At 46.1% G+C, this 27218-nt stretch overlaps 1 long non-coding RNA gene and 1 pseudogene across 2 annotated transcripts; one reads left to right on the top strand and one right to left on the bottom strand.

Annotated features, from left to right (window-relative positions):
* On the top strand, positions 1 to 27137 carry LOC134956883 (uncharacterized). 2 transcript variants are annotated; one of them, XR_010186258.1, is made up of 3 exons: positions 1 to 406; positions 25181 to 25992; positions 26972 to 27137. It is a non-coding gene; the product is annotated as an uncharacterized LOC134956883 (long non-coding RNA). The 2 variants fall into 2 exon arrangements; XR_010186259.1 differs by lacking the exon at positions 1 to 406 and adding an exon at positions 21907 to 22566.
* On the bottom strand, positions 11802 to 11920 carry LOC134958947 (5S ribosomal RNA; annotated as a pseudogene).
* Positions 27138 to 27218: the final 81 nt, after the last annotated feature.

The following is a 27218-nucleotide window of genomic DNA, read 5'->3' as shown; positions in this document are numbered from 1 at the left end:
CAGAGTCCTCCCTGGGAGATCACGTCTGTGTGGCCTGGATCCAGTGCTGGCTTTCTGTTGATCGCTTAGTACATACTGCTGCTGCCCGATAAGTCCACTGCAATCGTTTTGTTTGTACATTGATGTAAGACACCTGTCCAAGCATGGCTGCAGGCACGGGGGGCTGAGGCACAGCACTCTCCCTGGCCGGCAGTCTCTCCAGAAGCAGCCCCTCTCTGTGCAGCATGCCTCATGGGGGACTGCTCAGCTGCGTGACTCGGGGATCAGGAACCTGCGCCAGCCCGCTGACCCCGCCGAACACCAGACCTGCAGCAGCCGGGCACCGTACTCCACCATGTGCGGGGACAGCACCACCCCGGCTACCTACAATCATGTCTTCCGCTCCTCGGTCCAACACCCTGAGCAGGTGAGTTGGTTATCAACTGCAAAAGATGGCGCCAAATTTCAAAGCGCATATCTAGGCCAGACCTACACACTAAATCGTTGCCCCCTACATGCACAATCAGGAAAAGCGGATAACCAAAACTATCCACAGCCGATAGCAACCATTCTCGCCCATATTTGCCTGCACTGTTATGGAGCCGGGTGACGGGGGGAGTGAAGAAACTTCACTCCCCCTGCCGCCGGGTCGCCCGTCAGCCGTATCCACCGTCGGGCAGCTCGGCGGCGCGTCGCGCAGTATGTAGGGCCCTTAAGACTTGCCCAAATCTTATGGCTGAAGAAAGGAAGAAAATAAATCATAGGATGAGTCACAATTCTGGTAGTTTGTAAAGAAAGATTCAGTAGCAGATCTATAATGACTGCACCATGTTGGTCATTCCGAGTTGATTGCTCGCTAGCAGTTTTTAGCAGCCGTGCAAATGCTATGCCACCGCCCACTGGGAGGGTATCTTAGCTTAGCAGAAGTGCGAACGAAGGGATCGCAGAGTGACTACAAAATATTTTTGTGCAGTTTCGGAGTAGCTTCAAACCTACTCAGCGCTTGCGATCACTTCAGACCATTCAGTTCCTGATTTGACGTCACAAACATGCCCTGCGTTCGCCCAGCCACGCCTGCGTTTTTCCTGGCACGCCTGTGTTTTTCCGAACACTCCCTGAAAACGGTCAGTTGACACCCAGAAACGCCTTCTTCCTGTCAATCACTCTGCGACTGCCTATGTGACTGAAAAGCATCGCTAGACCCTGTGTAAAACTACTTCATTCATTAATAGTACACCGCACATGCACATTGCGCCACATACGCATGCGCAGAAGTGACATTTTTTTGCCTCATCACTGCACAGCGAACGAATGCAGCTAGCGAACAACTCAGAATGACCACCCATGTACCATGCTAGTGGCGCTAGAGACAATCACATGCTAATGTCAACAATCAGCACAGCAGCATCTCACAGCGGAGCCACTGTTAGTATGAACTGTATTACACCAATCTTCACCTTCCACTATTGGGGGAGGGAGTTGCTTGCAGTGGACCATTAATCACATCCTTGCAGTGGACTCACCAACATAGAGAGATAGTTATGCTGGGCAAATCATTTTAGGATCAAAAAAACGTAATTCTGCAAATACAGTAAACTATATGTCTCCCATTTCTGTTACCGGCATTGTAGATAAAGCATTAAATATACAGAATACAGACTGCCCCCACATTCCTATGGAAAATGTATATGTGGGATGTATAGAGAAAAGTGCCATTCATTATAGCCTCTTTGCTAAACTATTTGGTGGCTAAACCAGACTGTGAGACTTTACACACAAGTATGCAAGCCACTAAGCTGTGTCTGTCTCTGCCATGTGACTCGCCCTTATAAACAATGCATGCTGAAAATGTCAGCAAAGGTCTATGTGATATGCCAGTGTATAAAACAGGAACAGAAATATAGGGGCAAATTCAATAAGAATCGCAAGTAGCGATTCGTACAGAATTTTTGCTGAGGTGGTGTGTGCGCATGCGCAGCGGGCCCTACTGCGCAGGCGTCCGCATTTTCTGGAGGGGGCCGCAGAAAATGCGATTACCTCTGCCTGTCAATCAGGCAGAGGCGGTCGCGGGGGAGCAACACTCCATTTTCTGTGAGGAAACAAAGCATTGCGGGGGCGTGCCAGCTGAAATGGTGGGCTGGTATGCGCGAACGGTGGCATGTCGGGGGTGCTGTTGCGGCATCTGCGTGACGTCACACGCATCCGCAGCGACAGGAAAAATGGCGCCAGGACTCCTGCGGCCGCAGCTAAGCTGAGCCAGCAGGAGACATTCTTAGTTTCTGCTAACAAGCAGAAATTGCGTGCTGTTAGCAATTTCTGCTTGTTGAAGAGGGGAGGCGCCAGTCAGCATGCTGGGCGGCCTTGCCCAGCGCTGGGCGGCCCCCAGCATGCTTGCTAAAGGTTAGCAAATTCTGCTGATTAGCAGAATTTGCTAACCTTACTGAATTGGCCCCATAGTGTTATGGATTGTTTGAAAAAGGGGGTGTCTTTTCTCAGGGCCCCGTGAAGTCTAAGGGCCTGATTCAGCATGGATTGTAGATGTGCGAAAATTCGCACATCTACAATCCATTACATGTGGGGGGATGCCCAGAAAAGGGCAAGTCCGCCCCGCATGCCGGATCCAGCCCCCTCACCCACGCACATGTGAAAGCATCACTTGCATGTTTAGGTTAGCCCTCTGCCTACGCAACCTAGCTGCTAAGGCAGACGGCTACCTGCCATGTTTCAGGTCGCAGCAGCCTGGAGCCACAGCCTGGATTTGCCTGTCTGCCCCCAATCCCAAAATCGAGGGAAAACCTTGTGATCCCGCTGCTGGATTGTCGGATCTTGAGGTTTTGCCTCGGGCACCAGTGCCCTTGAATGCAATAAGCTGACCGCTAATTGAGTGAGAGAGCCGTATGTCATGAGTTTAATGGGAACAGCATTAAAGATATCAGATGCCGCTACCCCCCACCTCCACCACCACACTGAGGACACCACCGACACCCCCCTTGCACTGCTGATAACATTGGCGCACCCGCACAGAGAACACCACTGACAACCCAGCACTGCCGACACCATTGGCACACCTGTATAGAAGACACTGCCAGCACTGTATCTGACCCGCACTGTATCCGACCCACACTGTATCCCACCTGCACTGTATTCAACCCACACTGTATCTTACTTGCACTGTAACCTGCACTGTATCCGACCTGCAGGCAGGGCCGGATTAACAATGGGGCGGGTGGAGCTGAAGCTCCAGGCCCCCCATCAAAATAGGCCCATAGGATCTGCTTTGCTGCTGCTGCAGCCAGGGGATTTTGTCACACCCGCGCTTCCAGGAGCCGCTCTCTCTGGCAGGGCCGCAATGTACACAGGAACTCAGTCGGGGTCAGGGCTACACACACACGGAACTCAGGGGGCGGGGCTACATGGGACTCAAGGGGCGGAGCTACATGGCACTCAGGCTGCTGCTCACATCCATGCTATGAGAGGGAGAGGAGAAAATGCTGCACATCCAGGGTCGGCCTAGCCTGTGAGACTGTACTCTGCTGTAGTGACGTTTAAGGTAAGAGTGAGTGGAGGGAACAGTGTGTTTGTGTGTGAACTTCTTTATGTGTATGTGACTTCCATGTTACCTTCTATATGTGTGTCTGTGTGTGTCTTGATTGTGAGCTTCTGCAGGGAGTAGAGTTTAATATAGCGCAAGGGTGAGGAAGTGTGTGAGTGTGATAGAGCGCAGGCCGCAGGGGCAGGAAGTGTGTGAGTGTGATAGAGCGCAGGCCGTGGGGGCAGGAAGTGTGTGTGTGTGATAAGCGCAGGCAGGAAATGTGTGAGTGTGATAGAGCGCAGGCCGTGGGGGCAGGAAGTGTGTGAGTGTGATAGAGCGCAGACCGCGGGGGCAGGGAGTGTGTGAGTGTGATAGAGCGCAAGCCGCCGGGGGGAGGGAGTGTGTAAGCGTGAAAAAGCGCAGGCCACCGGGGGAGGGAGTGTGTGAGCATGAAAGAGTGCAGGCCGCCGAAGGAGGGAGTGTGTGGGTGTGATAGACCACAGGCCGCGGGGGGAGGGAGTGTGTGAGTGTGACAGAGCGCAGGCCGCAGGGGAAGGAAGTGTGTGAGTGTGAAATAGTGCAGGCCGCCAGAGGAGGGAGTGTGTGACTGTGATAGAGCACAGGCCGACTTGGAGGGAGTGTGTGAGTGTGATAGAGCGCAGGCCGACTGAGAGGGAGTGTGTCAGTGTGATAGAGCGCAGGCCACCTGGGAGGACGTGTGTGAGTGTGATAGAGCGCAGGCAGTGGGGGACAGGAAGTGTGTGAGTGTGATAGAGCGCTGGCCGTCTGGGAGGGAGTGTGTGAGTGTGATAGAGCGCAAGCCACCGGGATAGGCAGTGTGTGAGTGTGAAAGAGCGCAGTTCGCTGGAGGAGGGAGTGTGTGAGTGTGAAAGAGTGCAGGCCGCCAGAGGAGGGAGTGTGTGAGTGTGATAGAGCGCAGGCCGCAGGGGCAGGAAGTGTGTGAGTGTGATAGAGCGCAGGCCGCCTGGGAGGGAGTGTGTGCATATGATAGAGAGCAGGCCACCAGGGGAGGGATTGTGTGAGTGTGATAGAGCGCAGGCCGCCAGGGAGGCGTGTGGGGCCAATGTGTTTTCCCTATTGTTTACCCCCCTTTGGGGTTCAATGTGTTTTATTTTACCTGTAGGGTATTTAGGACAATATGTTTTTTGTTTATTTTTTCCTGTAGGGACCAACATGTTTTATTTTTCTCCTATGTGCAGCAATATGTTTGTTTTTTCCCTGTAGTGGGGACAGTGTTATTTCCTGTAAGTTTTTTTTTTCTCTGTAGGTGCGAATGTGTTTGTTTTATTTTATTCCGGTGGGGGTCAATGTGTGTTACAATTAGTGATGAGCGGGTTCGGTTCCTCGGGATCCGAACCCCCCCGAACTTCACCCATTTTACACGGTTCCGAGGCACCCTCGGATCTTCCCGCCTTGCTCGGTTAACCCGAGCGCGCCCGAACGTCATCATCCCGCTGTAAGATTCTAGCGAGATTCGTATTCTATATAAGGAGCCGCGCATCGCCGCCATTTTCACTCGTGCATTGGAGATGATAGTGAGAGGACATGCAGCGTTCTCTCAGTTTCTGTGTTCAGTGTGCTGCAAATATCTGTCCTCAGTGTGCTTGCAAATATCTGTGCTCAGTGTGCTGAAAATATCTACGTTCTCTGCCTGAAAAACACTCCATATCTGTGCTGCATTGTAGTATAAAGTAGGAGGACAGTGCAGAATTTTGCTGACCACCAGTATAGCAGTACGGTACAGTAGTCCACTGCTCTACCTCTGTGTCGTCAAGTATACTATCCATCCATACCTGTGCTGCATTTTAGTTGTGCGCAGTATATATAGTAGGAGGACAGTGCATAATTTTGCTGACCACCAGTATATATATAGCAGTACGGTACAGTAGTCCACTGCTCTACCTCTGTGTCGTCAAGTATACTACAAAAGTTCGTTAAAATTACCAAAAAATCAAAATTAAAAGCGTCTGATGAGAAGCGTAAACTTGCCAATATGCCATTTATGACACGGAGTGGCAAGGAACGGCTGAGGCCCTGGCCTATGTTCATGGCTAGTGGTTCAGATTCACATGAGGATGGAAGCACTCATCCTCTCGCTAGAAAACTGCAGTGCCACTCCTAGATGGGCAGGTGTTTGTGTCGGCCACTTGTGTCGCTTAGCTTAGTCACACAGCTACCTCATTCCACCTCTTTTTTTCTATGCATCATGTGATGTTTGGGGACTATTTTTTAAATCTGCCATCCTGTCTGACACTGCAGTGCCACTCCTAGATGGGCCAGGTGTTTGTGTCGGCCACTTGGGTAGCCATCCAGCAACCTCAGTGCAAATTTTATTACTGAAAATAATATTGTGAGGTGTTCAGAATAGACTGGAAATGAGTGGAAATTATGGTTATTGAGGTTAATAATACTATGGGATCAAAATGACCCCCAAATTCTATGATTTAAGCTGTTTTTGAGTTTTTTTTGTAAAAAAACACCCGAATCCAAAACACACCCGAATCCGACAAAAAATTTTCAGGGAGGTTTTGCCAAAACACGTCCGAATCCAAAACCAAAACACAAAACCCGAAAAATTTCCGGTGCACATCACTAGTTACAATGAGTGTCTCAATCTTCACACATTCAGACACATACATGTACAGATGTAGCCAGTATGTCTTCCCCTTGTTCTGCCCTGTCCAGGCGACACCCTTTCTCCAACCCCACACCATCTTTCCATAATTCCTGATAGGTATATCTTCTTAGTATAGCTTTTATTAAAAAGGTAACGTTTTGGGGTTTTTTTTTATATAGAATTTTCTCATTTATGACATCACTAAATAACCCGTAGCCTCTTTCATTGAGAGGTTTCACATTTAAGTCATCACTAAGCGCTATTTTTCATATTACAGTCATGTTAACCTTTGTCCATTTATAGATTTTCACATTACACTATCTATATAAGGGAAGATGTGAGGGAGATTCAGATTTTTCAAGGTAGGCGCTAGTCACATCCCATGGCTCAGGCCACACCCCTTGTGCAGAACCTCACAACATCAACCACACACCCCAAATTACAAGTCATACCCCCACAGCGTTTTTCACATCCCCTGCAGCGGCATAAAATAGGCCCTTCATAAATTTCAGCTCCAGGCCCATGTGGACCTTAATCTGGCACTGCCTGCAGGTATGAAACACTGGGGCAGATATATTAAGCCTGGAGAAGGGATAAAGAAGTAATAAAGAAGTGATACATATAAGGTGATAATGCACCAGCCAGTCAGCTCCTAACTGTTATTTTCAAACCTGTAATGACTGGCTGGTGCGTTTTCACCTTGCACTTATCACTGCTTTATCACTTCTTTATCCCTTCTCCAGGTTAATACATCTGTCCCACTATTTATATGGTTAGTGAGATCTTGGTAAATGACTCAACAAAACAAATGATTGATCAGGGCTTTAAACGGGCACAGAGTGCCAGTCGGGACCCCAGGAGGGAGGTACAGATTGGGCACTGAGAATAGGCATGTGCTGGGGACACGTGCACTTGTGCAGGGGGCACACATGTCTGCTGCTGCTATTTTACACATGGTTTAGGGTTTTTTCTTTGCCGTTTGTTAACTACCACTACTTTAGAGCAATGATACTCTGCACACGATTCTTAGTACATTTCTGTGTTGTTTTTTATTGAATGTAGTGTACTTGCAAGTAATAGGCCCTACACACATGCCAATTTTCTGAAAGATATGAACGATCTCGTTCATAAATGAACGAGAACTCGTTCATATCTTTCAGTGTGGAGGCTCCAGCGATGAACGATGCGCGGCCCCGCGCTCGTTCATCGCTGGTCTCCCGTCGGCTGTGCATGCAGGCCAATATGGACGATCTCGTCCATATTTGCCTGCACTTCAATGCAGCCGTGTGACGGGGAGAGTGAAGAAACTTCACTCCCCCCGTCACTGCCCCCCCCCGCCGCCGGGTCGCTCGTCGGCTGTTTCGGCCGTCGGGCACCTCGGCGGCGCATCGTCAAATGTGTAGGGCCCCTTAGTTTGATAGATTATTGCTAATACATTATTAATTTGTACCCTTGACAGCTGTGTTTATGAGAAGTGAGTGTGCGAACCCACCTAAGGAATATATATATATATATATATATATATATATATATATATATATATATATATTAGGGTGACAGGGAACAGGTACTTCTAAAACGTGAGACCTTCTGGATCCTTTCTTTAGACACATTAATTCCAAGAGGTCTCAATGAAAATTATGTAATTACCCCGTTTATGAGAGAAAGGTAAAGTCATCTCAATTGGGTTTATCACTTTAAATGATCCCAGTACAGGTGATACGACCGGGTCTTATTCCATCTAAAATGTAATATCGCTGTCCCTGTGTTTCAGGCAAAATGTGTCTTTTAGTAAAGATTTAACAAAGTAAGATTTTGATAGGGTTAAATACCCTTTCAATATTGATCACATATAGATGCTTTGGAGGTTTTCAAGCATCTTTAATGTATTTTTCTGCTCTAAGTTCTCAACTACCGTTTGTTTCTTTTTAATATCTTGTTCTAACATTTGTGTAACATTGCTGCTAGTATTGAACTTCTATAAATGGAATGCTCTGATAATGAAATCTACTAATAGAAGAAGTATGTTCTAGTGTAGTAATTGCTCCATGTGTCATGATTTATTAAGCTGCATCTGTGTAAAATCAGCACTATAAATGACAGAGAGAGGTAAATTAGAGAGAGAGAGGTAAAATCCTCTCAATTGTATGTATCACTTGAAATTATTCTTTTTATAGGTGACTGGATCGTGCTTTATTCCATCTAAAGATATAATACTGCTATCTCTTTTGTTTTATATAAAATGTCTCTTAGTGAATATCTAGCAAAGTAAGATTATGACAGGGTTATGTACCCTTTAAATGCTGATTACATATAGATGCTTTGGAGGTATTCAAGCATTTTTTGTATTTTTCTGTTTAGTGATGAGCGGGTTCGGATCCTCGGGATCCGAACCCGCCCGAACTTCACCTTTTTTTGCACGGGTCCGAGCAACTCGGATCCTCCCGCCTTGCTCGGTTAACCCAAGCGTGCCCGAACGTCATCATCCCGCGGTCGGATTCTCGCAAGATTCGTATTCTATATAAGGAGCCACGCGTCGCCGCCATTTTTCACTCGTGCATTGGAGATGATCGTGAGAGGACGTGGCTGGCGTCCTCTCAGTTTCTATGTTCAGTGGGCTGAAAATATCTGTGCTCAGTGTGCTGCAAGTGCAAATATCTACGTTCTCTGCCTGAAAAACGCTCCATATCTGTGCTCAGTGTGCTGCAAATATCTGTGCTCAGTGTGCTAATTGCTTTATTGTGGGGACTGGGGACCAGCAGTATTATATAGTAGGAGGACAGTGCAGAGTTTTGCTGACCAGTGACCACCAGTATTATACGTTCTATGCCTGAAAAAACGCTCCATATCTGTGCTGCATTGTAGTATATAGTAGGAGGACAGTGCAGAATTTTGATGACCACCAGTATAACTATATATATATAGCAGTACGGTACAGTAGTCCACTGCTCTACCTAACTCTGTGTCGTCAAGTATACTATCCATCCATACCTGTGGTGCATTTCAGTTTTGCACAGTTTGCTGACCACCAGTATATATAATATATAGCAGTACGGTACAGAAGGCCACTGCTCCTACCTATTTCTGTGTCGTCAAGTATACTATCCATCAATACCTGTGGTGCATTTCACTTTTGCACAGTTTGCTGACCACCAGTATATAATATATAGCAGTACGGTACAGAAGGCCACTGCTCTACCTACCTCTGTGTCGTCAAGTATACTATCCATCCATACCTGTGGTGGATTTCAGTTTTGCACAGTTTGCTGACCACCAGTATATATAATATATAGCAGTACGGTACAGTAGACCACTGCTCTACCTACCTCTGTGTCATCAAGTATACTATCCATCCATACCTGTGGTGCATTTCAGTTTTGCACAGTTTGCTGACCACCAGTATATATAATATATAGCAGTACGGTACAGTAGGCCACTGCTCTACCTACCTCTGTGTCGTCAAGTATACTATCCATCCATACCTGTGGTGCATTTCAGTTTTGCACAGTTTGCTGACCACCAGTATATATAATATATAGCAGTATGGTACAGTAGGCCACTGCTCTACCTACCTCTGTGTCATCAAGTATACTATCCATCCATACCTGTGGTGCATTTCAGTTTTGCACAGTTTGCTGACCACCAGTATATATAATATATAGCAGTACGGTACAGTAGGCCACTGCTCTACCTACCTCTGTGTCGTCAAGTATACTATCCATCCATACCTGTGGTGCATTTCAGTTTTGTACAGTTTGCTGACCACCAGTATATATAATATATAGCAGTACGGTACAGTAGGCCACTGCTCTACCTACCTCTGTGTCATCAAGTATACTATCCATCCATACCTGTGGTGCATTTCAGTTTTGCACAGTTTGCTGACCACCAGTATATATAATACAGTGGCGGATCCAGGGGGGGGGGGCACTCGGGTCCGTGCCCCCCCTGTCATTTGTGGCCAATTAAGTCTCAGGGCAGAGGATTTTTTTTTTTCATTTGTGCCGGCCCGGCCCCAGCAGGCTGTCAGCGTATGCTGATTTGACAGCTGCCGCTGGGACCAGAGCCGGCTCACACCCACAGTGAGTGCAGCCCTCCCTCCCTCCTCCTCTCCTGCTGCACTGCATGTGACCAGCAGGCAGCAGCGCACGGAGGCCGGGAGACGGAGCGGGCTGCGGGACAGGCTAAGGAGTCAGGCAGCGCGTAGTGGTGGACCCTGGACCGCGTGGACTGGATTTCACTTCCAGCCAGCCCAGGCTCCCCAGCGGCCACACAAAGAGGAGGCAGAGGCGCCGATCGAAGCAGGCAGAGGCGCAGAGGCAGCAGCAGCAGGACGGAGACAGTGACTCACTGTGTATATCAGCCTGTCACAGTGAGTATGCTGTTTGCTGTATCGCGGCTGCCAGCCTGTGCCAGCTACCTTTAACGTGTGTGCGGCTGCTGCTGCGGCGACGGGCACTAAGGGGGGGTGATATGGTCTATATGTAGTATATGGTGGTATGTGCCTCTCACACACTGCCCCCACACCCTGCCCCTCACACGCTGCCTCCTGGCCCCTGCCCCTCACACACTGCCTCCTGCACCCTGCCCCTCACACGCTGCTCCCTGCACCTCACACGCTGCCCCCTGCCCCTCACACGCTGCCCCCTGCCCCTCACAAGCTGCCCCCTGCACCCTGCCTCTCACACACTGCCCCCTATACACTGTCCCTCACACGCTGTCCCCTGCACCTAACATGCTGCCCTTGCCCCTCACACCTTGCCCCTCACACGCTGCCCCCTGCACCCTGACCCTCTCACACTGCCCCCTGCCCCTCACACGCTTCCCCCTGCACCCTGCCTCTCACACACTGCCCCCTTCACCCTGCCCCTCACACGCTGCCCCCTGCACCTCACATGCTGCCCCTCACACGCTGCCCCTTGTAGTGGGGACAGACCCCATTTCTGGAAGCGCATGCACCGAAGCCGCACGCAAATACACTTGTCCCTTCCATGGTGCCCCCCTATCATTTTCTTCTGGATCCTCCCCTGATATAAAATATAGCAGTACGGTACAGTAGGCCACTGCTCTACCTACCTCTGTGTCATCAAGTATACTATCCATCCATACCTGTGGTGCATTTCAGTTTTGCACAGTTTGCTGACCACCCGTATATATAATATAAAGCAGTACGGTACAGTAGGCCACTGCTCTACCTACCTCTGTGTCGTCAAGTATACTATGCATCCATGCAAAGGGGAAGGAGAAAAGAAGACTCTTTTGTGGGCGCACTCTTGTTATTCTTGAGGTCTCAGATGAAACAATGATTATTATAAAAATATAATTTTTATTAACAATATCAATAAAATAAATAGTAGTAGGATATACAAACAAAAAAGAAAAAAAGAGAAAAAAGGAACAGGAACAAATAATATTGGCATAAATGCTTGATAAACGTTCCAAAACTGTCCGGGTTTCAAACACAGATTTGCCACAGCTGACTGCCTGAAAATATATGATCCTAAACTAATGCAAGTCGATAGGCTAAAGCTCCTCAATGAAAATAATGACTAAGATTTCTTGCCACTTGTATTTAGGAAAGAGGATAGAAAAGACTGAATAGATGAGATGAATCTGCTGTCAGTGTTAGACGCTGAGCATGGTAGTCCAAATCTTCTACTGAACTGAGTATTCCTCAATGGTCTCCCACTTGAGTACTAACTCAGCCCAACACTGCTTAGCTTCCAAGATCGGGAGGATTCGGACGTTGCCAGTGTGGTATGAAAGTAGAAAGAATGGCCCTCATTCCGAGTTGATCGCTCGGTATTTTTCATCGCATCGCAGTGAAATTCCGCTTAGTACGCATGCGCAATATTCGCACTGCGACTGCGCCAAGTAATTTTACAATGGAGATAGTATTTTTACTCACGGCTTTTTCATCGCTCCGGCGATCGTAATGTGATTGACAGGAAATGGGTGTTACTGGGCGGAAACAGGCCGTTTTATGGGCGTGCGGGAAAAAACGCTACCGTTTCCGGAAAAAACGCAGGAGTGGCCGGGGAAACGGGGGAGTGTCTGGGCGAACGCTGGGTGTGTTTGTGACGTCAAAACAGGAACGACAAGCACTGAACTGATCGCACAGGCAGAGTAAGTCTGAAGCTACTCTGAAACTGCTAAGTAGTTAGTAATCGCAATATTGCGAATACATCGGTCGCAATTTTAAGAAGCTAAGATTCACTCCCAGTAGGCGGCGGCTTAGCGTGTGTAACTCTGCTAAAATCGCCTTGCGAGCGATCAACTCGGAATGAGGGCCCATATCCAATGTTGGTGGGCTCTGGAATCACTGATGAGAGTTCACGAACAAAATAGAATAGAATAGATGATGGATGGGAGAAGAAAAATAGGGGATCTGCTGCCAACGTTAGACAGGGACGGATATCCCTGAATCAATGGTGAGAGTCCTGAAAATAGGTAAATGTGGGAAAAAAACAGGAGAGATATAAAGAGAATAAATTTGAGCCAAATGGCTCTAATTAGCAACCTATAGTAGGTTCAGGCTGAACACTAGAAAATTAATAAAAGAGTGAGAAATTTATTGCTGGTAATTAAACCTGAAATGGTTGTCAAAATATATGCTTTATATTTGAACAAAAGTAAATGTCCTATATCTTCCAACAAATGGAGAAGATGGTTAGAAAGTAGCTAATTTGTAATCCAGTACTATAAAGAATAATGCAATGTAACTAATGAGAAAGACAAATTGTAGCTAAATATGCTCTCTGTAAAGATTGCAAAAAGAGAGAAGTCTCTGGATAGTTAATAAAATTAAATGGACAAGCTATCAAAAAAAGCATTGGTTTGAGAGATAAAGGAACTTTGGTTATAATCAACCCGTACCATATGATGTTTAACAGTACAAAGATTATAAGGAGATCCTTTGAAAAAAGGGGGGGGGGAGAGAGGCTAATGGTCGTGATGGACCAGATGTAAATCAGGGCCGGTTCTTAGCCTTGTGGCGCCCCAGGCAAAATATAGGGGCGTGGCTTCAAATGGGGGCGTGGTCACGACGCTGAAAGAAAAAATTAAATAAAAAAAAAAGTATACTTATCATCCCCGTTCCTGATCCAGACCGCTGCAGACCCCCTCCGCCGGCGGCGCCGCTCTTCTCTCTTCGATCTATGGGAGAGACGTTATTACGTCTCTCCCATAGAACAGCATAGACACTAGAGGTCAATTATGACCCCTAGTGTCTGTGCCACTATGCTGTGCGGTGCGCAATGACATCATCGCGCACCGCACAACTAAGGTCCTCTCAATGGAGGGAAACTAGACGCTACGCGTCTGGTTCCCTTCAAAGCGGGGGAGCACAGCAGGGCACTGCGGGGGGCACAGTGGCGGATCTTGCCCTGGTGCGGCGCCCTCCGGATGGTGCCGGCGCCCTCCGGAAGGCGGCACCCCGGGCAAAAGTACCGCTTGCCCGTGGCAAGAACCGCCACTGATGTAAATCAAAGTGTTTTACAGCAATATTAGTTCTGTTGTGCAGTTCATGATAAATGATAATGGGGTAATATATGAAGATATTACCCGAGTCCAAAATAAGGTGGTCCTGCGCCGTGCTTCTGGATCGAATAGGGATTCGGTGCAGACAGGAGACGTCCGTGGAGCGGGTCCGTCGCTGAGAAACGCTGGGTTAGGATGAGATGCGGTGCAGACGGAGGACGTCCGTGGAGAGGTCCGACGCTGTAATGTGGAATACCGTGTGGCCGCTGTGCTGAGTGATGCACGGCTGTCTAAGTCTGTGTGGGAGGTCTCTAAGATGCGTTGTCAGGTATCCCGTTGTGAGAGCGCATAGCGGACAGGAATTGTCGGGTAGACGCTGGTGCTGGATGGGACGTGGCTGAACAAAGCTGAGGCAGGCTGAAGACGGCTGTGTCCCCGGGCAGTGGATGTGTGGAAGACGCGTTTCGCCCGTTCACCGGGCTTGGTCACTTCCTGTTACATCGCACGCTCGTACGGGCTTTATTCTGGAGAAGGCTGGCAATTGTCCAATCAATGAGGGGGTGTGTCATCCCGTATTATGATTGTTGCGAGGCTGTAGTCACTTTTCAAATTAGTGGTACTCCATTCTTATTATCTTTCAATCCGGGGCCCATTCACAAAAACGAGCATATGAGAGAACAAAACAAAACAAACAAGCAAATTAGTGTCTTTTTAAAAAAATGGGTTTAAAGATTACTGAAATAATTAGATGACGGTATGCTGGACCTGCATATGCAATATGAAAAAGACACATACATGTATATTACCATGTATATAGATCTATATTGGTTTGAGTATGTACCTAAACAGGTATTGGCATATATCCAGAGTAAAAAGAAAAGAAAAGAAACGTGCCGCACGTTAAGGAAATTGGAATATGTTAATAAGGAGGTATGGTTTAGTTTAATTAATTAAAATAAAGGGCAAGCAAAATAACTAAAGGGAGAGAGAGGGGATACACAGATGGAGATGGATAAATTGCAGTAAAGTGAAATTACTATCGAAGGGGGGGGGGAATGGGGGGGGCGGTCTGGCAATAATTCATATCGAATGAGAACTTTAATTGAGTTATTGATCTGAGGTGTCAATAACTATTTACATGTTGTAATAAATTCTTTTTAAGATAGAATAATAACTGGTAAGGATTTTGATTTTTTTATATTATTATCATTTTAAGACCAGAAGTGTGCGAAATAAATAAGTAAATAACTGGGTGGAAGACGAATGTATGGGGGGAAGAGGGATGAAATCAATAAAGATAATAAAGGTGAATGTAGCGGAAAAGGGGGGGATAACAGGGTGAATGGGACTTGATGGAGTCTGGAGCCAATGGGGGATGGTTAATGGGAAAAATAGGGGGGAAAAAAGGATGATAAAAAGAAAAGAGAAGAAAATGACAAGATAAATAGGATAAAGATACTAGGAGGAATCTTTCTGGATGAAAGATGAAAAGGTGAATGTGTGACAGGGATGAAGGGGAATATTGTGTGGTGAATGAATGAAAAATGAGTGAAAGGTGAAAAAGAAAAAAGATGAGAAATGGAGGATTTAGATGAAAAGATGAGTGTAGGTGGGGAAAAAGGATAATAGGGATGTGTAGTGTGTAGAATGTGTGTAAAGTGGGACTGGAAGGGATGTGGAGCCAATGGAGAATGGTGAGTGAGAAAAAGAAGAAGAAGATACCAAAATAACAAGCTGTGTGGAGTATAGGAGAGCTGGATGATATGAAAAGGTGAGTATGGGAAAAGGGGAGGGATGAGGGAAAAAAAGTGTGTAGAAGAGATGTGAGGTGAGACTGAATGGAATATGGGGTAGATGGGGGGTAGTGATGTAAAAGAGGGATAACAATGTAAAAAGCTCCCCTGTAAAAGATCTGGGAGAACTGAATAAGCGAGTAAAATGGTAATTATAGTAATATAAGGGTGATAGATATAGTATGTGACAAACATGATCCTCTGAAAAACTGAACTAGGTAGACGAGATGTGAGGTGAGACTGAATGGAATATGGGGTAGATGGGGGCTAGTGATGTAAAAGAGGGATAACAATGTAAAAAGCTCCCCTGTAAAATATCTGGGAGAACTGAATAAGCGAGTAAAAATGGTAATTATAGTAATATAAGGGTGATAGATATAGTAGGTGACAAACATAATCCTATGAAAAACTGAACTAGGTAGGAGAGTGAGAGTAATGGTAATGAGGGGATTGTATATGATGAATACGGTGTATATAAGGTATAAAATAAAATTCAAAATGATACATGGGATGTAAAAGGGTAGATGAATAAATCAATATGATATAGAAAGTGGATGAATAAATAAATAAATAAACGAATAAGTGAGTGCCCTATATTGAAGATGTGGAGTATTGAATAAAGGTATCTGTACATCACAGAGTAAAAGATGTACTGGTATGGTTAGTACAGAATAAATGAGTTAAAGGAACACGCTATAATTGATGTACTCATTTAGACCTGAAGGTTTGAGGCCTCCTAACCTAAAGGTCCACTCGCTTTCTTTTTTGATGAGTTCTTTGCTGAGATCACCCCCACGTATGCCTAAATGGACTCTATCGAGTCCAAAGGCGCGCATCTCACAGGGTGAACCTTGATGTAGAGCATGGTAGTGTCTGGCTACCGATGTTAGTTTTTTGCCCTTCAGAAGATCTGATGCTGCATTTCTGATGGAACCCATATGTTCCAGAATTCTGGTTTTGAATTTTCTGGTTGTCATGCCTACATATCGTTGGTTACAGCTGCAAGTTAGGCAATAGACTATTCCTTGTGTGTCACAATTGAAGAAATGTCGTATGGAAATATCACGTCCGAGTCTATCCTTGACATTATCAGTTATTTGAATCTGTGGGCAAGCTTTACATTGTCCACAGGGAAAAGATCCCGTAGGGTTTCTTGATTTAGTAGAGTCGCGTAGAAAATGGCTCCGAACTAGCATAACTTTAATGTTGTTGGATCTCCTCCAACTAATTTGTAGAGTGGAATCCAGTAGAGGGGATAGCTCCGGATCTAGATGTAAGACAGGTAGGTGTTTCTGAATGGCCTTTTTCAGTAGGCGCCATTCTGGACAGAAAGTGCCTACAAACCGATTCTTAGCATATGTTCTTGCCTCTTGAGAATTGTCTTGAAAAATAAGGGATTCCCTATTGGTTTTTAAGACCGAGTGTTGGGCTCTTTTCAGGGAGCGTTTACTATATCCCCGAGCCTGTAGTCTTGTCATGAGTTCTATACTCTTCTGTTTAAAGACATTGTCCTCTGTACAGTTCCGCCTGAGACGGAGGAATTCCCCTTTGGGGATGTTCTCAATAGTTGGCGGAAAATGTGAGCTAGTCTGGTACAGAATACTGTTGGTAGCTGTATCCTTTCGAAAGAGCTCTGTAGCCAGAGTCCCACAAAAGAGTCTTCTTTTCTCCTTCCCCTTTGCATGTTTCATTACTGACTCAGGGCGCACCACCAAATCTAAGATTAACTAGAAAACAGTGGTTTTCTTTGCATATCACTCTATTTTGGTAATTACATTATCCACTTTATACTTTATCATTTTCCTGTGCGGTATATCCCCTATACATGATACTATCCATCCATACCTGTGGTGCATTTCAGTTTTGCACAGTTTGCTGACCACCAGTATATATAATATATAGCAGTACGGTACAGTAGGCCACTGCTCTACCTACCTCTGTGTCGTCAAGTATACTATCCATCCATACCTGTGGTGCATTTCAGTTTTGCACAGTTTGCTGACCACCAGTATATATAATATATAGCAGTACGGTACAGGAGGCCACTGCTCAACCTACCTCTGTGTCGTCAAGTATACTATCCATCCATACCTGTGGTGCATTTCAGTTTTGCACAGTTTGCTGACCACCAGTATATATAATATATAGCAGTACGGTACAGTAGGCCACTGCTCTACCTACCTCTGTGTCGTCAAGTATACTATCCATCCATACCTGTGGTGCATTTCAGTTGTGCGCAGTATATATAGTAGTAGGCCATTGCTATTGATATATTACTGGCATATAATTCCACACATTAAAAAATGGAGAACATAAATGTGGAGGGTAAAATAGGGAAAGATCAAGATCCACTTCCACCTTGTGCTGAAGCTGCTGCCACTAGTCATGGCCGAGACGATGAAATGCCATCAACGTCGTCTGCCAAGGCCGATGCCCAATGTCATAGTAGAGAGCATGTAAAATCCTTAAAAATAAAGCTCAGTAAAATGACCCAAAAATCTAAATCAAAATCGTCTGAGGAGAAGCGTAAACTTGCCAATTTGCCATTTATGACACGGAGTGGCAAGGAACGGCTGAGGGCCTGGCCTATGTTCATGGCTAGTGGTTCAGCTTCACATGAGGATGGAAGCACTCATCCTCCTGCTAGAAAACTTAAAAGAGTTATGATGGCAAAAGCACAGCAAAGAACTGTGCGTTCTTCTATATCACAAATCCCCAAGGAGAGTCCAATTGTGTCGGTTGCGATGCCTGACCTTCCCAACACTGGACGCGAAGAGGTTGCGCCTTCCACCATTTGCACGCCCCCTGCAAGTGCTGGAAGGAGCACCCGCAGTTCAGTTCCTGATAGTCAAATTGAAGATGTCACTGTTGAAGTACACCAGGATGAGGATATGGGTGTTGCTGGCGCTGGGGAGGAAATTGACAAGGAGGATTCTGATGGTGAGGTAGTTTGTTTAAGTCAGGCACCCGGGGAGTCACCTGTTGTACGTGGTACGAATATGGCCATTGACATGCCTGGTCAAAATACACACAAAAAATCACCTCTTCGGTGTGGAATTATTTCAACAGAAATGAGGACTACTGGTGTCAAACCGTGAGTTGCCTTTGTCAAGCTGTAATAAGAAGGGGTAAGGACGTTAACCACCTAGGAACATCCTCCCTTATACGTCACCTGGACCGCATTCATCAGAAGTCAGTGACAAGTTCAAAAACTTTGGATGACAGCGGATGCAGTCCACTGACCACTAAATCCCTTCCTCTTGTAACCAAGCTCCTGCAAACCACACCACCAACTCCCTCAGTGTCAATTTACTCCTTAGACAGGAAAGCCAATAGTCCTGCAGGCCATGTCACTGTCAAGTCTGACGAGTCCTCTCCTGCCTGGGATTCCTCCGATGCATCCTTGAGTGTAACGCCTACTGCTGCTGGTGCTGCTGTTGTTGCTGCTGGGAGTCGATCGTCATCCCAGAGGGGAAGTCAGAAGACCACTTGTACTACTTCCAGTAAGCAGTTGACTATCCAACAGTCCTTTGCGAGGAAGATGAAATATCACAGCAGTCATCCTGCTGCAAAGCGGGTAACTCAGGCCTTGGCAGCCTGGGTGGTGAGAAACGTGTTTCTGGTATCCACCGTTAATTCACAGGGACCTAGAGACTTGATTAAGGTACTTTGTCCCCGGTACCAAATACCATCTAGGTTCCATTTCTCTAGGCAGGCGATACCGAAAATGTACACAGACGTCAGAAAAAGAGTCACCACTGTCCTAAAAAATGCAGTTGTACCCAATGTCCACTTAACCACGGACATGTGGACAAGTGGAGCAGGGCAGACTCAGGACTATATGACTGTGACAGCCCACTGGGTAGATGTATTGCCTCCCGCAGCAAGAACAGCAGCAGCGGCACCAATAGCAGCATCTCGCAAACGCCAACTCGTTCCTAGGCAGGCTACACTTTGTATCACCGCTTTCCATAAGAGGCACACAGCTGACAACCTCTTACGGAAACTGAGGAACATCATTGCAGAATGGCTTACCCCAATTGGACTGGGGATTTGTGACATCGGACAACGCCACCAATATTGTGCATGCATTACATCTGGGCAAATTCCAGCACGTCCCATGTTTTGCACATACATTGAATTTGGTGGTGCAGAATTATTTAAAAAACGACAGGGGCGTGCAAGAGATGCTGTCGGTGGCCCGAAGAATTGCGGTCCACTTTCTGCATTCAGCCACCGCGTGCCGCAGACTGGAGCACCAGCAAACAGTCCTGAACCTGCCTTGCCATCATCTGAAGCAAGAGGTGGTAACGAGGTGGAATTCAACCCTCTATATGCTTCAGAGGATGGAGGAGCAGCAAAAGGCCATTCAAGCCTATACATCTGCCTACGATATAGGCAAAGGAGGGGGAATGCACCTGACTCAAGCGCAGTGGAGAATGATTTAAACGTTGTGCAAGGTTCTGCAACCCTTTGAACTTGCCACACGTGAAGTCAGTTCAGACACTGCCAGCCTGAGTCAGGTCATTCCCCTCATCAGGCTTTTGCAGAAGAAGCTGGAGACATTGAAGGATGAGCTTAAATAGAGCGATTCCGCTAGGCATGTGGGATTTGTGGATGGAGCCCTTAATTCGCTTAACCAGGATTCATGGGTGGTCAATCTGTTGAAATCAGAGCACTACATTTTGGCCACCGTGCTTGATCCTAGATTTAAAACCTACGTTGTATCTCTCTTTCCGGCAGACACAAGTCTGCAGAGGTTCAAAGACCTGCTGGTGACAAAATTGTCAAGTCAAGCGGAACGTGACCCGTCAACAGCTCCTCCTTCACATTCTCCCGCAACTGGGGGTGCAAGGAAAAGGCTAAGAATTCCGAGCCCACCCGCTGGCGGTGATGCAGGGCAGTCTGGAGCGAGTGCTGACATCTGGTCCGGACTGAAGGACCTGCCAACGATTACTGACATGTCGTCTACTGTCACTGCATATGATTCTGTCACCATTGAAAGAATGGTGGAGGATTATATGAGTGACCGCATCCAAGTAGGCACGTCAGACAGTCCGTACGTATACTGGCAGTAAAAAGAGGCAATTTGGAGGCCCTTGCACAAACTGGCTTTATTTTACCTAAGTTGCCCCCCCTCCAGTGTGTATTCCGAAAGAGTGTTTAGTGCAGCCGCTCACCTTGTCAGCAATCGGTGTACGAGGTTACTTCCAGAAAATGCGGAGAAGATGATGTTCATCAAAATTAATTATAATAAATTCCTCCGTGAAGACATTCACCAGCAATTGCCTCCTGAAAGTACAAAGGGACCTGAGATGGTGGAATCCAGTGGGGACGAATTAATAATCTGTGAGGAGGGGGATGTACACAGTGAAAGGGGTGAGGAATCGGAGGAAGAGGAGGAGGTGGACATCTTGCCTCTGTAGAGCCAGTTTGTGCAAGGAGAGATTGATTGCTTCTTTTTTTTGTGGGGGCCCAAACCAACCAGTCATTTCAGTCACAGTCGTGTGGCAGACCCTGTCGCTGAAATGATGGGTTCGTTAAAGTGTGCATGTCCTGTTTATACAACATAAGGGTGGGTGGGAGGGCCCAAGGACAATTCCATCTTGCACCTCTTTTTTCTTTCATTTTTCTTTTCATCATGTGCTGTTTGGGGACTATTTTTGGAAGTGCCATCCTGTCTGACACTGCAGTGCCACTCCTAGATGGGCCAGGTGTTTGTGTCTGCTACTTGGGTCGCTTAGCTTAGTCACACAGCTACCTCATTGCGCCTCTTTTTTTCTTTGCATCATGTGCTGTTTGGGGACTATTTTTTTGAAGTGCCATCCTGTCTGACACTGCAGTGCCACTCCTAGATGGGCCAGGTGTTTGTGCCGGCCACTTGGGTCGCTTAGCTTAGTCACACAGCTACCTCATTGCGCCTCTTTTTTTTCTTTGCATCATGTGTTGTTTTGGGGACTATTTTTTTGAAGTGCCATCCTGTCTGACACTGCAGTGCCACTCCTAGATGGGCCAGGTGTTTGAGTCGGCCACTTGTGTCGCTTAGCTTAGTCACACAGCTACCTCATTGCGCCTCTTTTTTTCTTTGCATCATGTGCTGTTTGGGGACTATTTTTTTGAAGTGCCATCCTGTCTGACACTGCAGTGCCACTCCTAGATGGGCCAGGTGTTTGTGTCGGCCACTTGTGTCGCTTAGCTTAGTCACACAGCTACCTCATTGCGCCTCTTTTTTTCTTTGCATCATGTGCTGTTTGGGGACTATTTTTTTGAAGTGCCATCCTGTCTGACACTGCAGTGCCACTCCTAGATGGGCCAGGTGTTTGTGTCGGCCACTTGGGTCGCTTAGCTTAGTCATCCAGCGACCTCGGTGCAAATTTTAGGACTAAAAATAATATTGTGAGGTGTGAGGTGTTCAGAATAGACTGGAAATGAGTGGAAATTATGGTTATTGAGGTTAATAATACTATGGGATCAAAATGACCCCCAAATTCTATGATTTAAGCTGTTTTTGAGGGTTTTTGTAAAAAAACACCCGAATCCAAAACACACCCGAATCCGACAAAAAATTTTCAGGGAAGTTTTGCTAAAACGCGTCCGAATCCAAAACACGGCCGCGGAACCGAATCCAAAACCGAAACACAAAATCCGAAAAATTTCCGGTGCACATCACTAGTTCTGTTTGAATTTCTCAGCTACTGCTTGTTTCTTTTTAACATTTTGTTTTAACATTGGTGTGACATTGCTGCTAGTATTGTATTGTTGTAGATGTAATGCTCTGAGTATGAAATCTGCTAATTGAAGAAGTGTGTTTTAGTGGAGTAATTGCTCCATATGTCATGATTCATCACGCTGCATCTGTGTGAAACCAGTACTATAAATGACAGGCATTACGTCCAGAAGACCAGCCTCCTGATGAAGCTACATGCGAAACTAGTAGAGGCATGACCTGCTAGACATACCCATCTCCAAGCTGACCACCGGTCTGTGCCTTCTGCCTGTGTTGGTGTCTCGATGAGCCGCGGCATTGTCCCGTAAGCCGCTGGCGCGGTGTGAGGTCCCGGTTCCCAGTGCAGCACAGCTCTTACCGACAGGGAAAGATTGGAGCATTTACTTTGTATACATCATGTGGTAACCAGTCCACACGGGTGAGAACCTCAGTATGAGTTTCATTCATTTAATGTGGAGTCTATGTCACAGTGATCCTATGTTTTAATGTGAGTCCTCTGTTAAAGGGATTTTACCTGTTTTAAATAAAAGTCATTTGCACTATGGGGGTAATTCCAAATTGATCGCAGCAGGAAATTTTTTTAGCAGTTGGGCAAAACCATGTGCACTGCGGGGGGGGGGGGGCAGATACAACATTTGTAGAGAGAGTTAGATTTGGGTGGGTTATTTTGTTTCTGTGCAGGGTAAATACTGGCTGCTTTATTTTTACACTGCAAATTAGATTGCAGATTGAACTCACCACACCCAAATCTAACTCTCTCTGCACATGTTATATCTGCCTCCCCTACAGTGCACATGGTTTTGCCCAACTGCTAACTAGGGCCCTCATTCCAAGTTGATCGCAGCAGTTCATCGCATCGCAAAATGGCAAAAATCCGCCAACTGCACATGCGCAACAGCTGGACTGCGCTTGCGCAAAGGGAGCGATACGACGCTTGAGCAAAATTACGAACTGAAAATCTGGTCGTACTACACCACCGAAAACAGGGAGTGACGGAGGCGTAACAGAGGCACGGCTTCGCTATCTAACGAAATGGGCGTGAAAGTGGGCGGCTAGTGTGGGAGTATGCAACCAGCAGTAGGCGTGTTTTGAGCAGAAATGCGTATACGATGGTAAATGTACACAACAAATGTTCGCTATCCTGTCGCAGCCGAGGAGTAAGTCTGCAGTTACTCTGCACTTGCGAAGTACTGTTACTAGTGTGTCTGCCCTAATTAGCAATTATTATGCCAATGAATTCACATGTTGTCCAATTACTTAGCAAACACTGCCCAGCCAAAATACTACAAACAGCAATTGTCTGGACACATAACATTTTTATTGTTAGCACCTACACATCTGACATGCTCCCAAATAATCTTGTTTTTATTTTTATTTGCAAAATAAACATTGATGTTAAATGCATGTTGTAATTATTTATTTAATAGTAGTAAATGCAATCAAGTGTGAATAAACCAACTTATAAACTACATCAGCTAAATCTTATCGACAAAGACATATTCCTTTGTACATACCAAATAACATGAACCACATAATGCAGGCTACACTTAATGTTACTTAATAAAATTAATTTAAAAGTTGTTGGGAATATGTGTCCATATCTAATATTATGTAATGTTGCCCCTAGTAACCCCAGGTCCTATTTTTAAATTTTTAATTATATGCCCAGTTAAGTGTTGTGCAAGGCATACCTGTTTAAATTTATAATATGCAATGTTTGTCTAAATATTCTGATTGTTCCCTTGTTCCACAAATGTCTATATGCCATGCATCTGTTTACATTACAAATGACACAACATATGATCCTAAATGTCGAAAACTTTGTGACTTTGTGCAGCTGATTGTTATTGACAAATGTGGTGAGTACACAGATTGTAACAATTAATTTTCTATAAGTGTGTGTGTAGGTGAGTGTGTGTGTGTGAGTGTGATTGTGAGTGTGTGTTTGTGTATGTGTATGTGAGTGTGTGTGTGTGTGTGTGTGATTGTGAGTCAGTGATTTTGAGTGAGTGTTTGTGTGTGTGTGTGTGTGTGTGTATGTGAGTGTGTGTGAGTGTAATTGTGAGTGTATGTATTGTTTTTCTTGTTCTTCCGCGGCTGCGAATTTCCGCTATTGCGAACTGTACCCACTGTCCTTCACAGCAATGCACACATCAATAAAGTTTATTAGATGACACCATAAATTTACAACCAATCACATGCCACCACACACTATAAATATAAGCCTATATATGGAAAACGCCATTGGCACCATGCGCACAGCTGCATTTACCCACCGTGAGCTGCGCGTGTTGGTTGCGGTAATGGACCGTGGGCCCTTTAAGGCCCTTTAAGGGCCCTTTATCCCCAATAGAATAAAGCGCGAGGCCTACGCGGAGGTCCGCCGCATACTCCGCACCCGGACCACACGCTCAATAATTCAGCTGGAAAGGCGCTGGAGCGACCTCCGCCGTCGCACACCGGACCTGTTGGCGTAACTCCGCCAACAAATCCGCACTAGACGTAGGCGCAGTAAGTTTCATATTACATTAAATAACAGAGATTATTAGCAGAAACTTTTAATGCAAAACTTGCATATTTTCACTAAGTTATATAGTGTGAAAATTAGCACACTGACAATGAACTATTGTAGAACAAACATGACACAGTGTGTGTGGTTAGGGCAAGCAGTACTCACTGTGTAGCAAAGTGCTTCTGAAAAAGTGAATGTTGTTGTACTGAGTTGCTACACTGGCTGTCAACTGAACCCAATAACTTGCTCTGCGGGGTAAATTTACTAAGGTGGGAGCTTTTTAGAACTGGTGATGTTGCCTATAGCAACCAATCAGATTCAATCTATTATCTTCTAGAAGCAGCTTAATAAATGTTACGTAGAATCTGATTGGTTGCTATGGGCAACATCACCAGTTTAAAAAAAAAAACTTAGTAATTTTACCCCTGTGTCTTTAACATGGGACAGAACAGTGTAATAGAAAAATGCTGTTGTTATAATTTTTAAAGCCACAACCTAAATATTACATATGTCATTCTAGGGCGAGCACAACGGCAAGCTGCTGCTGGAAGCCCGGACCAATCCCCTTCTTAGCCCCCCTCCCCTTCTGTTGCCCAATCCCCCTCTCCTTCCCAATCCCCTTCTCAGCCCCCCTCCCCTTCTGTCGCCCAATCCCCCTCTCCTTCCCAATCCCCTTCTCAGCCCCCCTCCCCTTCTGTCGCCCAATCCACCTCTCCTTCCCAATCCCCTTATCAGCCCCCCTCCCCTTCTGTCGCCCAATCCCCCTCTCCTTCCCAATCCCCTTCTCAGCCTCCCTCCCCTTCTGTCGCCCAATCCCCCTCTCCTTCCCAATCCCCTTCTCAGCCCCCCTCCCCTTCTGTCGCCCAATCCCCCTCTCCTTCCCAATCCCCTTCTCAGCCCCCCTCCCCTTCTGTCGCCCAATCCCCCTCTCCTTCCCAATCACCTTCTCTGCCCCCCTCCCCCTCTCTTTACCAATACCCCTCTCTGTCCCCCTCCCCCTCTGTAGGCCAAACCAACACTCCGCCCACCTCCCCCTCTCTTTCCCATTCCCCCTCTCTGGCCCCCTCCCCCTCTGTGGCCCAAACACCCTCTCTGCCCCCCTCCCCTCTCAATCAGACCCACCCTCTGTAAACAGCTCCCCATTCCATCCTCCTTCCCCAATTCATCCTCCTTCCCCAATCCTTACTCCTTCCCCAATCCATCCTCCTTCCCCAATCCATCCTCCTTCCCCCATCCAGCCTCCTTCCCCCATCCAGCCTCCTTCCCCACCCAGTGAATGGGCAGCAGAAGCCCCTGCGGATCTTCAGGGTAGTGCGCATGTGGCAGATGAGAGTAAGTTTTTACACATTTAAAATGTATTTGTTACCTACTTAAACTTCAAATTCCAATACATTCAGTGTTGTACTGTGGCCAATCTTGGCCCAAGGAAAAATGTTTGTGTTCTTCATCATGGTATGGATGTTGCATTTACATTTGTGTGAGTATCATTAGATGTACAGTGTCTATGTCTGCAATGTTTAGGGTGTCCACTCTAGGTCGACACTCATTAGGTCGACAGGGTTGCCAGGACAACATGGTTTATATGTGCTAGGTTGTCAGTGAAACAGTTAGACCTGAGTGGAGTTTAGTATGTTGTTGGTCTTTTACACTTGTGCCTGGGTATTCCTAATATTTGCACATTCAACTCGCATGCTTCACTTTGTTAGCCAGGCTAAGGACACAATGATTTGTGTTGTGAAAGTTACACTCAAAAAATGATTATTTTAATTAAAAAAAAAAACCTGTTTCACCTTATGTTGTAAGGCAGGCTTTCAGGGAGTGTGGGCATGCTAGGAAATGTTGTCCTTCTGAAGATGTTGATATGCAGTGTGATGATGCAGGGCAAACACCAAAAAAGACAAGTCTGCTTCACTCCAGGTGTGAATGATGCCCAGCATGGGGTTACATTTACTAAGATGGGAGTTTTATTCAAGATGGGATGTTGCCCATAGCAACCAATCAGATTCAACTTCTCATTTATTTAGCACCTTATAGAAGATATGTGGAATCTGATTGGTTGCTATGGACAACGTCCCATCTTAAATAGAACTCCCATCTTAGTAAATGTACATCATGGTGTGGTACACTTTTAAAAATGTTTATTTAACAATAACAAACATTGCTGAGCATGCTTGTGTGTTGGTATGCTACTGTTTTTAGATTCAAACATCCATGATGTAGTCCCTTTGCCATTAAAGTGTGCTTTGTGGCTTGCTTGTGTAATAGGTAATGTGAGTAAGTTTTTTATTTTTATTTTTGCTCTTCATTTCAGATGGTGCAGTTGGAGATCCCACAAGCCTGCCTGGCATCCTTGCTAGCCTAAAGGCAAATTTGCAGGCCATGCTGGCCGATGTTGACCGGCTGCAACAATTTTTTAAAAAGAAAACTATTTTTTATTTGTTCCAAAAAAAAATATGTTCAAAAATAAAAAAAATTATTTACAGTTAAGCGGTTTTTGTGTTTTTAATGCAATAAAGGAACAGCATATTGCCTAGCAGAAATTGGTTACCTTACAAAAA

Source organism: Pseudophryne corroboree, chromosome 9, assembly GCF_028390025.1.
Source record: "Pseudophryne corroboree isolate aPseCor3 chromosome 9, aPseCor3.hap2, whole genome shotgun sequence".
Classification (NCBI taxonomy): Eukaryota; Metazoa; Chordata; class Amphibia; order Anura; family Myobatrachidae; genus Pseudophryne; species Pseudophryne corroboree.
The sequence above is the reverse complement of the archived record's forward strand: the minus strand, read 5'-3'. Positions and strand labels throughout refer to the sequence as shown.